Source organism: Pleurodeles waltl, chromosome 10 (genome assembly GCF_031143425.1).
Source record: "Pleurodeles waltl isolate 20211129_DDA chromosome 10, aPleWal1.hap1.20221129, whole genome shotgun sequence".
Taxonomy (NCBI): Eukaryota; Metazoa; Chordata; class Amphibia; order Caudata; family Salamandridae; genus Pleurodeles; species Pleurodeles waltl.
The window spans coordinates 774,692,523-774,708,368 of record NC_090449.1 but is presented as its reverse complement, the minus strand read 5'-3'; the positions used below and the strand labels follow the sequence as shown (position 1 = coordinate 774,708,368).

The 15,846-nt window shown below is 41.4% G+C and overlaps 1 protein-coding gene across 1 annotated transcript in view; it reads right to left on the bottom strand.

Annotated features, from left to right (window-relative positions):
* The window catches only part of LOC138261862 (sperm microtubule associated protein 1-like), a 32,242-nt gene extending 32,168 nt beyond the window's left edge, over positions 1 to 74 (bottom strand). Inside the window, exon 1 of the mRNA XM_069211385.1 lies at positions 17 to 74. The gene's annotated coding sequence lies outside the window, so the exon portion shown is untranslated. The remainder of the gene's footprint in view (positions 1 to 16) is intronic.
* Positions 75 to 15,846: the final 15,772 nt, after the last annotated feature.

Below are 15,846 nucleotides of genomic sequence, written 5' to 3'. Positions count from 1 at the left end.
CGACCCGGACCATCACCTCACTTCCGGAATTCCTAAGTGCCCTTGAGATCTTGCTGTTCGAAAAAGACTCGTGACCTGCAAGCGTCTGGATACCCTGTCAGGTGATTAGCCCTGCTTTATAAATCCTGATTGATTTATCGAGATATATAAAACAAATTGTCTAAAATGTCAGTTAAAACGTAACATTTTAGTGGAAAAAAACATTAAAATTACGCAATTTACTGAGCAAACTAGATCCTGCCCCTCCCCCCGCAATGCTCTGCTGATGACCGCATAAATTGCATCACTCATGAGATGTTCAATGACATCACTGGTAATAACACTGCTAACACCTCAAATGACACAATATATGACACTGCTCGACATGGTGGGGGCACAACTTCTAGCTAGCTCAGTAAATTATAATTTGTGAATTTCAGTGTTTTTTTTAAATGTTGTTTTAACTGACATTTTCAGTTAATCTTTGTTTTTTTCAATAAAATAAAAAAAGAGAAAGAGAGGATCCAGAGCTGCCTACTTACATTGGCACTGGGGAACTAGTTTGAATCTCGACATGGACTCTACATCCCTTTATTCTGTGTAAATCAATAAATATCCCCATGCCAAAAAATCAAAACTGAATGTGTCCTTAGGTAATGTAACTGGTGCTCTTGTAAAGCGCTCCAATTCATTCGGGTCAAGTTAGCGGAATATAAAACTACATTTCACTTTGATTTGAAACAACCCTTTGTTCAGGGAATAGGTGTTTTGTAACAACGTTAACATTTGTATGAGGTTGTCCTCTAATTTACTGTACAAAGTGCCTTAATTGTTCTACATCTTTGGCTGTAATAATATTAGCAATTAATGTCAGATCTGACCCCACCCACAACCTTTCTTGCACGTTTATACTATTGTTTTTAATTAATATGTGATCTCCTAAAACATGGATGTAGCAAAGCCACGTTAGCTAAAGTTCTCAATGCTGCTAGGTGGCCTTCTGTTTTTTTGCCCTCTTCTAGCCTTCGTGAATATAATTTTCACCTCTCCGTGATTGTATTCACTTTCGTGCTACTACAAATTACCTTGTGCTCATGTCCCAATCCATAGAAAGTAATTGTCAAAAGGAGGCAGTGCCATAATAGATATTCCTAAAGAATATTAATATAATTAAGTACAATAGGTAAATTGGTCACTATAGTGTAAGGAAATGCCTCCTTGGCATGGTTACCCCCTGACTTTTTGCCTTTGCTGATGCCAACTTATGATTTGAAAGTGTGCTGGGACCCTGTTAACCAGGCCCCAGCACCAGTGTTCTTTCCCTAAACTGTATCTTTGTCTCCACAATTGGCACAACCCTGGCACCCAGGTAAGTCCCTTGTAACTGGTACCCCTGGTACCAAGGTCCCTGATGCCAGGGAAGGTCTCTAAGGGCTGAAGCATGTCTTATGCCACCCTAGGGACCCCTCACTCAGCACAGACACACTGCTTGCCAGCTTGTGTGTGGTGGTGGGGAGAAAATTACTAAGTCGACATGGCACTCCCCTCAGGGTGCCATGCCAACCTCACACTGCCTGTGGCATAGGTAAGTCACCCCTCTAGCAGGCCTTACAGGCTTAAGTCAGGGTGCATAGGTGCAGGAGCACTATGTCCCTAAAGTGTCTAAGCAAAACCTTAGACATTGTAAGTGCAGGGTAGCCATAAGAGTATATGGTCTGGGAGTCTGTCAAACACGAACTCCACAGCACCATAATGCCTACACTGAAAACTGTGAAGTTTGGTATCAAACTTCTCAGCACAATAAATGCACACTGATGCCAGTGTGCACTTTATTGTAAAAATACACACAGAGGGCATCTTAGAGATGCCCCCTCAAAACATACCTGACTTCCAGTGTGGGCTGACTAGTTTTGCCAGCCTGCCACACACCAGGCATGTTGCTGGACACATGGGGAGAGTGCCTTTGTCACTCTGTGGCCAGGAACAAAGCCTGTACTGGGTGGAGGTGCTTCTTACCTCCCCCTGCAGGAACTGTAACACCTGGCGGTGATCCTCAAAGGCTCACCCACTTTGTTACAGGGCCACAGGGCATCCCAGCTAGTGGAGATGCCCGCCCCTCTGGCCACTGCCCCCACTTTTGGCGGCAAGGCTGGAGGAGATAATGAGAAAAACAAGGAGGAGTCACTCCCCAGTCAGGACAGCCCCAAGGTGTCCTGAGCTGAGGTGACTCTGACTTTTAGAAATCCTCCATCTTGCAGATGGAGGATTCCCCCAATAGGATTAGGGATGTGCCCCTCTCCCCACAGGGAGGAGGCACAAAGAGGGTGTAGCCACCCTCAGGGCTAGTAGCCATTGGCTACTAACCTCCCAGACCTAAACACACCCCTAAATTGAGTATTTAGGGGCCCCCTGAACCTAGGAAGATAGATTCCTGCAACCTGAAGATGAAGAAGGACTGCTGACCTGAAGCCCTGCAGAGAAGACAGAGACACCAACTGCTTTGGCCTCAGCCCTACCGGCCTGTCTCCCCACTTCAAGAAAAACTGCAACAGCGACGCATCCTCCAGGGTCCAGCGACCTCTGAAGCCTCAGAGGAATACGCTGCATCTAAAAGGACCAAGAAGCTCCAGAGAACAGCAGCCCTGTTCAACAAACCTGCAACTTTGCAACAAAGAAGCAACTTTTAAAGACCCCACCTTTCCTGCCGGAAGCATGAGACTTTCCACTCTGCACCCGACGCCCCCCGGCTCGACCTGCGGAAAACTAACTCTACAGGGAGGACTCCCCAGCAACTGCGAGCCTGTGAGTAGCCAGAGTTGACCCCCTGAGCCCCCACAGCGACGCCTGCAGAGGAAATCCAGAGGCTCCCCCTGACCGCGACTGCCTGCTTCAAGGAACCCGACGCCTGGAAACCACACTGCACCCGCAGCCCCCAGGACCTGAAGGAACCGAACTCGAGTGCAGGAGCGACCCCCAGGCGACCCTCTGCCTAGCCCAGGTGGTGGCTACCCAGAAGAGCCCCCATGTCTGCCTGCATTGCTGATGAGACCCCCGGGTCTCCCCATTGAATCCTATTGAAAACCCGACGCCTGTTTGCACGCTGCACCCGGCCGCCCCAGTGCCACTGAGGGTGTACTTTCTGTGCCAGCTTGTGTCCCCCCCGGTGCCCTACAAAACCCCCTGGTCTGCCCTCCGAAGTCGCGGGTACTTACCTGCTGGCAGACTGGAACCGGGGCACCCCTATTTCCATTGAAGCCTATGTGTTTTGGGCACCACTTTGACCACTGCACCTGACCGGCCCTGAGCTGCTGGTGTGGTAACTTTGGGGTTACCTTGAACCCCCAACTGTGGGCTACCTTGGACCCAACTTTGAACCCTGTAAGTGTGTTACTTACCTGTGAACTTAACATTTACTTACCTCCCCCAGGAACTGTTGATTTTTGCAGTGTCCACTTTTAAAATAGATTATTGCCATTTTTGCCAAAACTGTACATGCTATTGTGACTATTCAAAGTTCCTAAGATACCTGAGTGAAATACCTTTTATTTAAAGTATTGTTTGTAAATCTTGAACCTGTGGTTCTTAAAATAAACTAAAAAAATATATTTTTCTATATAAAAACCTATTGGCCTGGAATTGGCTTTGAGTGTGTGTTCCTCATTTATTGCCTGTGTGTGTACAACAAATGCTTAACACTACCCTCTGATAAGCCTACTGCTCGACCACACTACCACAAAATAGAGCATTAGAATGATCTCCTTTTGCCACTATCTTACCTCTAAGGGGAACCCTTGGACTCTGTGCACACTATTTCTTACTTTGAAATAGTATATACAGAGCCAACTTCCTACATATAGTCTTTGCAAAAATAATAGACTGAAATGATAAATGTATTCACTTTTGATTATTCTGACTCAGTGTCACCAACAAAATAAACTTTCTGCAAGCTAGAGTACTTTTACAAGTAGAATGCTGACATGATATGGAAAATAAAAAAACGGTAGTAGAACCAGTGGCTTCCTGCTAGCACCTTATTAAGCGTGATGACTTCTCATTAGTCTCATGTGCTGCAACTCAAGCTCTCAGTGTTCCTGTACAAAATGGTGTCGTGTCTGCACACATTCCACCTGCACACACCAATGGCACATGATCTCCATGCACATGGTCACAGAAAGAGCGTCTCTTTAGCATGCATGTGCAAATGAACAGGGCCACAGAAAAATGGAAGCTTGGCTGATGAAAGCAGGTGACGTGCATCACTTGGCTAAGGTAAAGCTGGCCTTATGTCATGCCAGCATGCCTGTGTCATGATGTGAGACTGAAGGACAGGTATTGGAGTTAAGCGATCATGCTACGCTTGACCCCACATCATCATCATCCTGCTCATCATCAGATATGTTTTGAAGTAGTCGTAGACTAGGAATCGTTAAGCCGACTATACTGGAAATATTATGAGTTGGTGCTTAGTCCACATGCAAGCGGAAACTTTAAATTTCTGTTAAATTCTGTGAGACTGACATCCTTGGCATGGTCTCCCCTGTCTTTTTTGCCTCTGCTTCCCATGTTTTGACTGCGTGCTGGACTCAGTTTTTGTTGTTTTGGTACTCTAGGCACTTTACCACTTCTGACCGTTGCTAAAGTGCAAGTACTCCTGTGTAAATTGTATGTGTAACTGGCTTTTCAATGATTGGCATATTTGATTTACCAGTAAGGCCCTGATAAAGTGCACTAGAGGTGCCCAGGGCCTGTAAATCAAATGCTACTAGTGGGCCTGCAGCACTGGTTGTGCCACCCACATGAGTAGCTCTGTAAACATGGCTCAGACCTGCCACTGCAGTGTCTGTGTGTGCAGTTTTAACCTGCCAATTAGACCTGGCAAGTGTAACCACTTGCCAGGCCCAAACCTTTCCCTAGGTAGCCCCATGGGCAGGGTGCAGTGTATGTTAAAGGTGGGACATATACTGATATGTTTTGCATGTCCTAACCGTGAAATACTGTCAAATTCGTTTTTCACTGTTGGAAGGCCCATCTCTCTCATAGGTTCACATGGGGGCTGCCTTTAAATATTATATAGTGCAGTTTCCCTTTGGAAGCAGATAGAAATCTGGAGTTTGGGGTCTCTGAACTAACAATTTTAAAATACAACTTTTAGTGAATTTGTTTTTTAGATTGTTAGTTTGAAAATGCCACTTTTAGAAAGTAGGCATTTTCTTGCTTAAACCATTCTGTGACTCTGCCTGTTTGTGGATTCCCTGTCTGGGGCAAACTGACAGTTGGGCTGTTAGTGAATCTCCTCTAGATAATGACACAAAGGGAGCTGGGATGTAGCCTGCATATCCTGATGAGCCATCTGGGCTAGAGTGGAGGGAGGAGTGGTCACTTACCCCTGAATGGGCTGTGAATGACCTCACACAATGCAGTCTCCAACCCCCTGGTGTGAGTCTGGAGCCCGGCCTGGGCAAGGCAGAATCTTGTAAACAACAGAGACTTGTCTTTGAAGTTAGGCAACTTCAAAGGCAGAAAGGGTTATAAGTAGTGGACCCAAACCCCCAGACTTTAGATTTCTTCAAGATTTGCTTCTGGAACCAAGAGAAACCTCTGCCAAGGAGAAGAGCTGTGGAGAAATGCTGCCTCTGTCTGTGACTGTGCTTTGCTGGGCTTTCCTGCAGTTGCTGGTTCTGCCTGTGATAGGGGACAAAGACTGGACTTTGCTGTGAATTCCTGCTTGAGACGAAGCATCGGGGGCTCAGTACTGGTTCTTAGTGAGGAGGGCTATGGGGCATCTTGAACTCCCAGCTTTGTTCATCCTACTCGAAAGCCAGGTACTTTGTGCAAAATCAACGTTTCCATTGTTCTCTATGAAGTAAGACTTATTCTTTTGAAAATGTATATCTTAACTTGTGTATGTTGGACGTTTGTCGTTTTGGTCTGTTCTACTTAGATAAATATTTACTATTTTTCTTAACCTGTGTGATGTCCATTTTGTAGAGTTTCACTGTATTACTGTGTGTGTTGTTACAAATACTTCACACATTGCTTCTGGGGTAAGCCTTTCTGCTCGTGCCAAGCTATCAAGGGGATTGAGCGGGGGTTAACTAAATGTGTTTCTCCTTTACACTGACTAGAGTGAGGGTCCTTGCTTGGACAGGGGGTAACCTGATTGCCAACCAAATACCCTAATTCTAACAAATTCTTTCCCTGGTGATGCTGTTCAGGCATAATGATTCCCAGCACGCTGCCATCGTCTTGTGCTCTTGAAGACTCGCTCATTACCAGTGTCAAAAACAGAGCACAGCACACATAAGGTATTTTTGAAAGTGGGTTTATTGAGTTATCTACTCAGGTAAAAAGCACCAAGGAATAAGCAATGCAGCCTTGGATTCCTTCTCCCAGCTGGCTGACCTTCAAACCAAACTGCTTGCCACATGCAGCATCCCACATTCCTCTTTAGCCACACTCCATTCCAACAAGTGCCATATATCATCCAGAACATCACACTAGGATCATAAATGTTGTGATTTGTTTTGTTTATACCACATTTTGCACTATGTCAGAATGTGATTTGTATATCTAAACAAACTATTTAAGTTCATAAGATGCTTACTCCTTCCTTTTATGTTCTATGAAATATTTAATGTATTGGGCACTTGAATGTCCCTTTTTTTCTTCACAGTATAGATGGTTTTGAAATTCTTACTGGACAGCTTTATGTACAGATCGCTACCATAACTAGAGCAAACATCATGCAAAAGTGCATATTCATGCCACTCCGGAGAACACACAGAAGGTTGAGATACAGAACAGCAAGATCAGCTAAGACCTGGACTCAGTGCATGCACAGTACTGTCTGTGAGGAATTTTAAAGGTGGCATCATCCAGTGCTCTCTTATTGCCTGGACAGGGTGAGAGTGGAAAGCATATCAGTAAATAGGCTTCCACTGTGTACTCTGAAGATAGGGACAGAGATCACTAGACCGGCTCCTGTACTGCTGCCCTCACTGGTACATACGCCGTTGAGGTGAGGGGGGGTGGTAAGTAGACTAACAGAGATCAGAGCTACCCAGTCAGGCACCTAGAATGCCACAGAATGGTGTTAAGATGCAGAGCTTCCTTAAACGTTACAGAGGCCAGGCGGGAAAGAGACAGGGATCAGGAAAGGCATGTAAGCCAGCTCCCGGTTAGTTTTATATATATTAAAGACCATTTATTCTAGGTTGATGAAACCAATTAAATGTATAAAATTAAAAAGAACAAGTAAACAATTCATAGGACAACCAAACAATTTGCAAAATGTAAAAAATATATATTGAACATCACTTTACTGTCATTACATTCCATAATAGAATGGCCTTCATTTCATAGGCTTGGTAGATCAGAACCAAGCCTAATTTGCAGGTGTAAATTTACTACAAGTAACTTTTTACAGATAAGTGGAGATCGCCGCCACTAGGGTAGAGACGTCACTGGGGTAAAGTATAGGGAAAGGTTAAAAAGTTTATTAAACTTTAAAAAATATATAAAAATATGTTTATGCTAAATATTAATGTAAGTTAATGGTATAGATCTGTTGCGAATGTATAACAAAATGCAAAAATGTTACAGCACTAGTACCTATATCCCAAATTAAAAATTGAAACAATTCAAATATATTAAATTGAATAAAAAATATGTCTTTTAAGATTTATTTTAAAAACCCCAACTACAGTAACATGTTTGGAGTTATTTATTTATTGTGTATTAGAAATGATCAAACGTTATATATAGACTTAGTTTAATGATTTTTTAAAAATAAAGTTAGACTTATTTTTAAATTAAAAAAGGTTATTAAAATATTTTAAAATAAAATAATGATCCTTTTTTTATATTTTTTTACATTTAAGCATATATATATTTATTTTTTAATGCAGTAAAAAATCAATTTATTTAAACATTTTTTCCTATGGGGTTTTATTTTAAGTCTCTTCCTCCATTATTTTCAAAGGGGGTGATGCACTACAAGTGGTTGGCCATGTGTGGTTCTGTTTCAAATTTCAAGTTTATTTAAAATTGCTTAGTTAATTTAAAAAAACCTTTGCAAACACACATCAGTCGCATATAAATAAAAAAAAAGGGAATATTACAAATAGCAATTTCACCATGTCGCAATTGCAGATTTTTTTCCATTTCCATTTAATATTTTGTTGCTTGACAGAATTATATATTAAATTATTGCATAAAGTGTGAAGTGACGGACTAACATCTGTAAATATTTAGACCAGAGCATCCAAGTGCAAGTTTAAAATCTCACACTGCCATCTGTGCACAGAGATCATCTAACTAGAGTACTTGAAGTGCAAAGTCGCAAATGATAGGGAATATTTAAAGGAACTGTGTATAAAATTAACCAGATATTATAAAATGTTCTGAGATATGGGATTCAGTGCTATTTGGAAAACATGTATGTACAAAGGACATCCCAGCTGAGAACATATACTCCGCTCAAGAAGAAGTTTCTTTTCTACCTTGGTTAGGAATTTCACAAAGCAGCAGTTCAGTTGTGCATCCGATGGCGTGAAGCAGGCCAGAACCACTTGTCTGCACGTCTGGATATGCCTTTGATTGAAGAACGGATGTAACATAGCTCTTTGCTCAGCCACTAGCTCCTTGCAGCTTCACACCAAGTGTGCCATGTCTTCTTTTTCCCTTTCCGCACATCTGACAGTCGATCATAGTGGGAATACATTTCCAGGGAAGGTGGTGCAAGCGTGAGGGTAGAATTCCCAATGGGTATCTCAGAAATGTTTCTTTTACTGAGTTAGGATTTCCCTTGTGAAAGTAGGATTGTGGTTTTCCTGTATCGTAACCATGCAGCATATTCCAGCCATGGGCTCTGTCTACCTCTGCTGCCTTGTCCTCAATTGGCAATAGGATTCTGGTGGTTTTGTTGACCATCTTTTGAAGCAGGCTTGATTTACTGATGACTCCCAATAATCCCGTAAACCAAATAGAATAACTGATTCATTAAGGTATGCCTTGTCGGAGAATTATTCCTATTTGTCAGTTCCAGCCATAAATGCGTATTTAAAATATTTGGTTCTGCGTTCTTGAAGTTATGCCAGGATTTGATATAAGCTCCTCTTCTGGCAAAGGTTTGCCTCTGTAGATCAAACTCTAATCGTATCTGGGCTGGGGAGGTATACATGGGGAGGCTAAAGCTTGTTCTGTATGATCCGACTGTAATCCTGTCTAAAGTTGGTGAGTCTCCGCGGCGTAATGGTGTTATATTCATGTTTAGTCATGTTTTGGAATATTCATCTGTAGTCATGGTTTGGAGTCTTAGAATCTTGGAATTGCGTTGGTTCCGAGTGAGGAAGCTCGAGGGGAGGACGGACATTGGATGGAGCGGAGGTTGGGATCTTTATATCTCCAGAACTTGTTCTCCGTTTATCATAATAAATCAAGAAAAAGACACCTTTTCTTCGTGGATTTGATGAAAATTTTTACTGGCGACGAGATGGACTAGCCTGCGCTGTGTGGGACAACATCTGAACTCCATGACGCTGCTTCCTTACTCAAGGAAAAACAATCAACGGCTTCGGACTTCGTACCAACCACATCGGTGAGCAGCAGTTTCTTTGTTTCGTCCCCTGTGAGACACTGTTGCCACGCTTTTGACAGTGCTGGGATTCACGCTGAGACGCGGCTGCTCCCATCATCTGATAAGCTGATTCTTTCGATTTTACTCGAGAGACGCACTTCGTCCTCAGTACGTGCATCTCTCGGTCTCTTCTATGGCAGCAGCTTCTTTCTACGGTTCAGTGCTGCTCCTCATCCGTGCTGTGATCCTTGCTGAAGCTCACCTGCCGGGTGCGCTGTCATCAGCGGTCTGCTGATTCAGTCATTTTGTTCGGGAGGCGCGTCTCTTCAGCAGGACGTGCGTTTCTCGGTGTCTTAGAAACCGCTGAGAGAAACGATACAACAGCGGCTGTTTTTTATTTATTAACGCTTGATTTGCTTTCAACTCGCTGCCTCTACAGCTGCTTTCGCTTCCGCTTCAGAGGATCCCTATGACTTCCTTCTTTTAGGGAAACGCTGCTGCAGCTATTGGTTTACCTAGAAGCACGTGTGTCTGCTGGCAACTCTTTTCTTCTAGAGAGACCCTAGTACTGTCATCAGCTGATTGTACAAACAAGTTGGACTACTACTTCTGGCAGATGTAGTAGTTAATTGCTCTTATCAAAATCTTCTCTTTGAATTTCTGCTATGTACTAAGCTTATGCTATATATGCTATTTCCTGGATATTCCGCTTGATTTTTACTGGTGTTATCCGTCACCTGGGATCTGTTTTACTCTCAATTCATATGTACAAGTATTGGATGTGTGGTTACTAGTTTATTCTTGTTACTTATTATAATGCAGAACGTTGCATCTCCTCCTTTCTTTCTTTCCACTCCTGGAGAACCTCCCATCAAATGGGGAGAATGGAAGAAGGTTTTCGAAAGATACTCCAGGGTGTGTGGTACTTCCTTGAGTAATGAAAGAAGAACTGCTTTATTGCTTCACTGTTTGGGAACAGAGGGTCAAGGCATTTTTGGATCATCATCCCGACCTTCCTGATAGTGAGGCTATTAAACTCAATGAATATGAAATATGCAATAGAAAATTAGATCTTCATTATTTACCTGAATTAGCACTATCTTAAAGAGGTATTACTTTGGCAAAGGACAACAAGCTAAGGGTGAAACTGTTGCAAATTACATTACAGAATTGAGATGTTTAGCATCATCATTTAAGTTTGGATCAACTTCGGAGGAGTGAATTTGTGACCAATTCATGTTGGGTTGCAATATTGATAAGGTACGTGATGAATTGTGGTTATTAGATGATCCTCAAATTGATCAAGTAAAATCACTTGCTAAGAGGATTAAACACTCACTTAAATGTGTCGAAGTTGTCAAAAGCAGTGATTCAAAAGATATTAATGTGGTTGGAGGTAGTAAGTCTAAAGTTAACAAGTTTTCCAACAAGGAAACAACTGGTACTAGCAGAAAGAAATGTTATAGATGCGGCAGAGAAGGTCATCTTGCAAACAGCAAACTTTTTCCAGCTATCAACAGTTCTTGTCTATTTTGTAAGAAGAAGGGACATTTTTCGTCTGTTTGTAATCTAAAAAAATCTAAACAAACACTGATTGTTATTGATGACCATTCAAACAGTATCAATGATGATTCAGACTTTGCGTGTGGCCAAATAGTACTACAGGTTTCAGATAATAGTTTGAGTGGGCCTCTAGATTATATTACTGTAGAAGGAAAGAAAACAAAAGTACTTTTTGATTCGGGTGCTTAGACCTCAATAGTATCTAACACATTTTATCAGACTGAGTTAAAAGGAAGAGTCAATCTGTTGCGACCTGATATCACCCTGTGTGCCTACTGTATGGTGGTGAGACAATAAACCTACATGGATATTTTGTTGGGTTAATTGAATATGACCAACATTACACTTCAGGCAAAATCTATGTGTCTAAAAAGGGGATAGTATTGTAAGCTGGTGGCACCAGAAAGATCTAGGAGTAATGCTTGATCCTAATAGTTCTCCTCCTATTATATTAAGACAACTTCAGACTTCTAATGAGGAAATAATGTCTACCACTGATCTTTCAGAAGAATTGCGCAAACAGTTTGGAAAAGTTTTCAGTGGTATAATTGGGTGTATGAAGGGGTACTCACATAAGATCAATTTGCTTCCGGGTGCTGTGCCTTACTGCAGCAAAGTTTGGAATGTTCCCTTTGCAGTGAGGGATGATTTACGGTCTAGAGAAATTGAAAGATCAAGGTGTGATTGAGGAAGTGGAGGGAACCGATTGGTTGTCTCCCATTGTCATTGCCAAAAAATCTAATGGTAATATTAGGCTATGTGTAGACCTCCGGAGGTTTATCAAAAGTGTGGTGGTGGACAAATATCCCCTTCCCAATATTTCTTAATTGTTAGCTATGGTGTCTGGGGCCAAAGTTTTCTCCACGATCGATCTAACCTCAGCCTATCACCAGATAAAATTAGACGAATCTTGCAGGAATTTGACAGCATTTATTACTCCTTTTGGAACATATAGATTCATCCATTTACCTTTCGGTTTGATCTCTGCTGCATCTGTTTTTCAGAGGGCAATGGAACGAATATTAAGAGGTATTTGTGGCGTCTGTGTTTACCAAGACGATATTTTAGGGTATGGCAAAGACAATTTTGAACACAATGAGATTCTCAGGAAGGTTTTAAGTAGAATTTCTGAATATGATTTAACCATTAAGGCTGAAAAGTGCAAATTTGCGGTTGACACTATTGACTACTTAGGTCATACCATTACTGGAGGCGGATTGGTACCAAAGAAAGATCTTGTTGACACCATTTGTGGGTTGACTTTTCCCACATCCAAAGAGGAGCTTATGTGATTTCTAGGAATGGCAGAATATTACAATAATTTTGTTAAAGATTTTGCTAGCTCCTGCTTCAATTTGAGACTTTTACTGAAAAAGGGAAAGGAATTTATATGGAGTGAAGATTGTGAGAATGAATTTATTACATTAAAGAATAGCCTATCCAATGCACCTAAGCTAAAGAATTTTGATCCTACTTTACAGTCTATATTGATGACTGATGCTAGTGGGAAAGGCTTGGGTGCGGTGCTACAACAAGGTGTATGTTGTCCTGAGAACACTATTGTTTTAATTTCTAGAAGTTTAAAAGGAGCTGAAACTAAGTATTCAGTAATAGAAAGAGAGGCTCTTGCGGTATTTTGGGCTATTAAAAATTTAAGAAGTTCTTGTGGGGAAGATCTTTTGGGGTAAAGACTGACCATAAACCTTTATGTGAAGTTTTTAATTCTAAAGGTATAGAAGCGGTGTCGAGCAGAATCAACAAATGGATTATAGCTTTGCAGGAGTATGATTTTGTTGTAAGGTATGTTCCCGGATCTGACAACTACTCAGCCGATGTGTTTGTCTAGACTAGTGTCACTGTCACCGGATCGGGATGAGTCTAGTTTTGATGGAGATTTGGAACAGTTTGAAAGAGTGTGTGAAGTAGATTATGAAACTATTTCTGAAGAAAAGTGTCGTGAAGAAACTAAATCTGACAGTGTTTTACAGGAGGTGATGAAGTTGGTACAATCAGGATGGAGAAGTAAAATTCAAGGTAGTGCAGGATGTGGAGCATTCTGGTGTGTGAAAGATCAATTGGCAGTAGATCGTGACTTACTACTTAGAGGTACGAGGTTAATACCTCCATCCAGCGTAAGGAACCAGTTAATTGATCATGCACATAGTAGTCATATGGGCATTTTCAAAACCAAGGAAAGATTACGATCATCTTACTGGTGGCCCGTCATGGATATTCAAGCTGAGAGGGTTGTTCGGGATTGTGTGCAGTGTGCTATAAGTGAAAAAGCCATGAAACCCAGAGTACAGCCTATGGTAATAAGGAGTAAGCCTAAGGGACCATGGGAGGATATAGCTTTGGACATTTTGGGTCCCATACATGGTTAGAGTTCAGCTGATTACATTATTGTAGTTGTGGACATGTATTCTAGATGGCCTGAGGTCTGTTTCACCAAGGGCATAGAAACTGAGAAGGTAATAGGTTTTCTCAAAAACTTAATAACTAAGGAAGGTATTCCTTCCACACTTCTTACCGATAATGGTGTTTAACTTATTTCAAAAGAAATGGAGAATTTTCTTAGAGGGTGTGGTATCAAGCATAAGTTGTGTGCTCTATATCATCCTGAATGTAATGGTTTAGTCGAGAGGTTTAACCGTGTCATTAAGAAAACAATCACCATGGCTAAAGACAGTCAGCTAAATTGGAAACAAGAGGTAACAAAAATAATTGCTGTGTATAGACACACTCCTCATTCCACCACTGGACAAATGCCTTTTGCTTTATTTTGTGGTAGAAGAGGCAATACTATTCTTGAGCTGAATTGGGTCAATGATTTTTTGAGTGGAAAAAGGAAAAATGCTATTGATGTAAATTGGAAAAGTAGATAACAAGAGAAATCTTCAATGAACAAACAAACTTTTGCTAGAAAGAATTCTGTGAAAAAGTCTGTTGTTAGTATTGGTGATTGGGTCATGATCAAAAGGCCTCCTCTTAAAGGTAACGGAAAAAAATTGTCACCTCCCATGAAAGTCTTGAAACTTTTCATCAATGCAGTGAAGACTGAAGATGGCCGAATATGGAATTTAAATAGAGTTGTCAAGTTTTATGGTAAGACTTTGGACTTGGAAATCTTCAAAACACGACAGGATAGGATCTTTCATTCTGCAGATGATGGCGTGTTGAGAAAATCGAAGAGAACCATCAAAATTCCTTTTCATCTAAAAGACTATGCTTTGACCTGATAAGACTATTGCGTGTTTCTGTATATCAAGTTATGAAATGTAAAACATTATGTATAATTGTTTTTGTTTTTTTCTCTTTTGTTAATTTGGATAGGAGAGAGATGTGTTATATTCATTATATTCATGTTTAGCCATGTTTTGGAATATTCATCAGTAGTCATGGTTTGGAGTCTTAGAATCTTGGAGTTGCGTTGGTTCCGAGTGAGGAAGCTCGAGGGGAGGACGGACGTTGGATGGAGCGGAGGTTGGGATGTTTATATCTCCAGAACTTGTTCTCCGTTTATCATAATAAAGAAAAAAAAATACACCTTTTCTTTGTGGATTTGATACAATATTACAAATGGTTCACTCCCAAAGGTTATTGTCAGAATCAATTTTGCTTGTATAACCTGGAGCACTGGTGTTAGAGTGGATCCTGCCTCTTTCATCTTAAGGGCCTCTTTCTGCAGAGTAAATGAGCCTTTTTTGTTTTTGATGAGCCTTAATATTTATATTCAGACATTACTTCCAGGCTTTTGCAGACAATGTGCCAGCTAAATGTTTTTCTTCTCCTGCCATTGATGGCCATTGTTTTTGTTTTTTCAAAGTTGATCTGTAGGCTGTGTTCTGTTGAGTAATATTGAGTGGCGTCAAGCAGTCGTCCGGAGTTCAGCTTGTAAATACCAGATCATCTGCATTCAGGAGATTAGAGAGTACTAATCCACCCATATTCGGGTTGTGAGAGTTGAAGTGATCCAGTTTTGTTGTTAGCTCAGCTAAGAACAAATTGAACAATGTAGGGGTGACGACACAGCCCTACTTCAAGCCCTGAGTGGTTGAGAGGTGCAACCCCCTGCCCAGCTTGACTTGCACCCATGTGTCTGTATTTAATAGAATCAAGAGTTTCAGGAGAGTAGATGAAACCTCCCAGTAAGCCAGTTTTCCCCATAATTTGCCACGATCATTGTTGTCAAATGCGGCATGGAAGGCTATGAAACAGAAGTACAGTGGGAGTTTCGTGATTTTTGACTAATCTATTAATAGGGAAAGGACCATGGTGTTGGTTGTAGTTCTCATGTGTTTGCAGAACCCAATTTGGTTTAACAGGGTGATCTGCTTGTCCGAGGACCAGGATGTTAATTCCTCTAATAAAGCACCAGTAAAGTATTTGGCCTCATTGTCAATTAAGGCCACAAGCTGGAAATTTCTTGTGCTGCTCTTTTCGCTGTGCTTGTGTATCGGTGAAATTACAGACCCTCTCCATGAGGCAGGGATTATGGCTTCCACCATTATGTGCTGGAATATATGCCCAATTTTTCTGACCAGTAGGAGGCATCCTATTTAAATAATATGGGTGGAATTCCATTAGGGACCGGGGCATCCTCCCATCTCCCTTTAGCTGTCTGACTTTTTATTCTCTGAATGGTTACTGTAATAGGATCTGCAGAGAGATCTAGAGATGGCTGTTCAGCTTGGAACACACTTCTAGTTTCTTTATTGGTTAAGTTA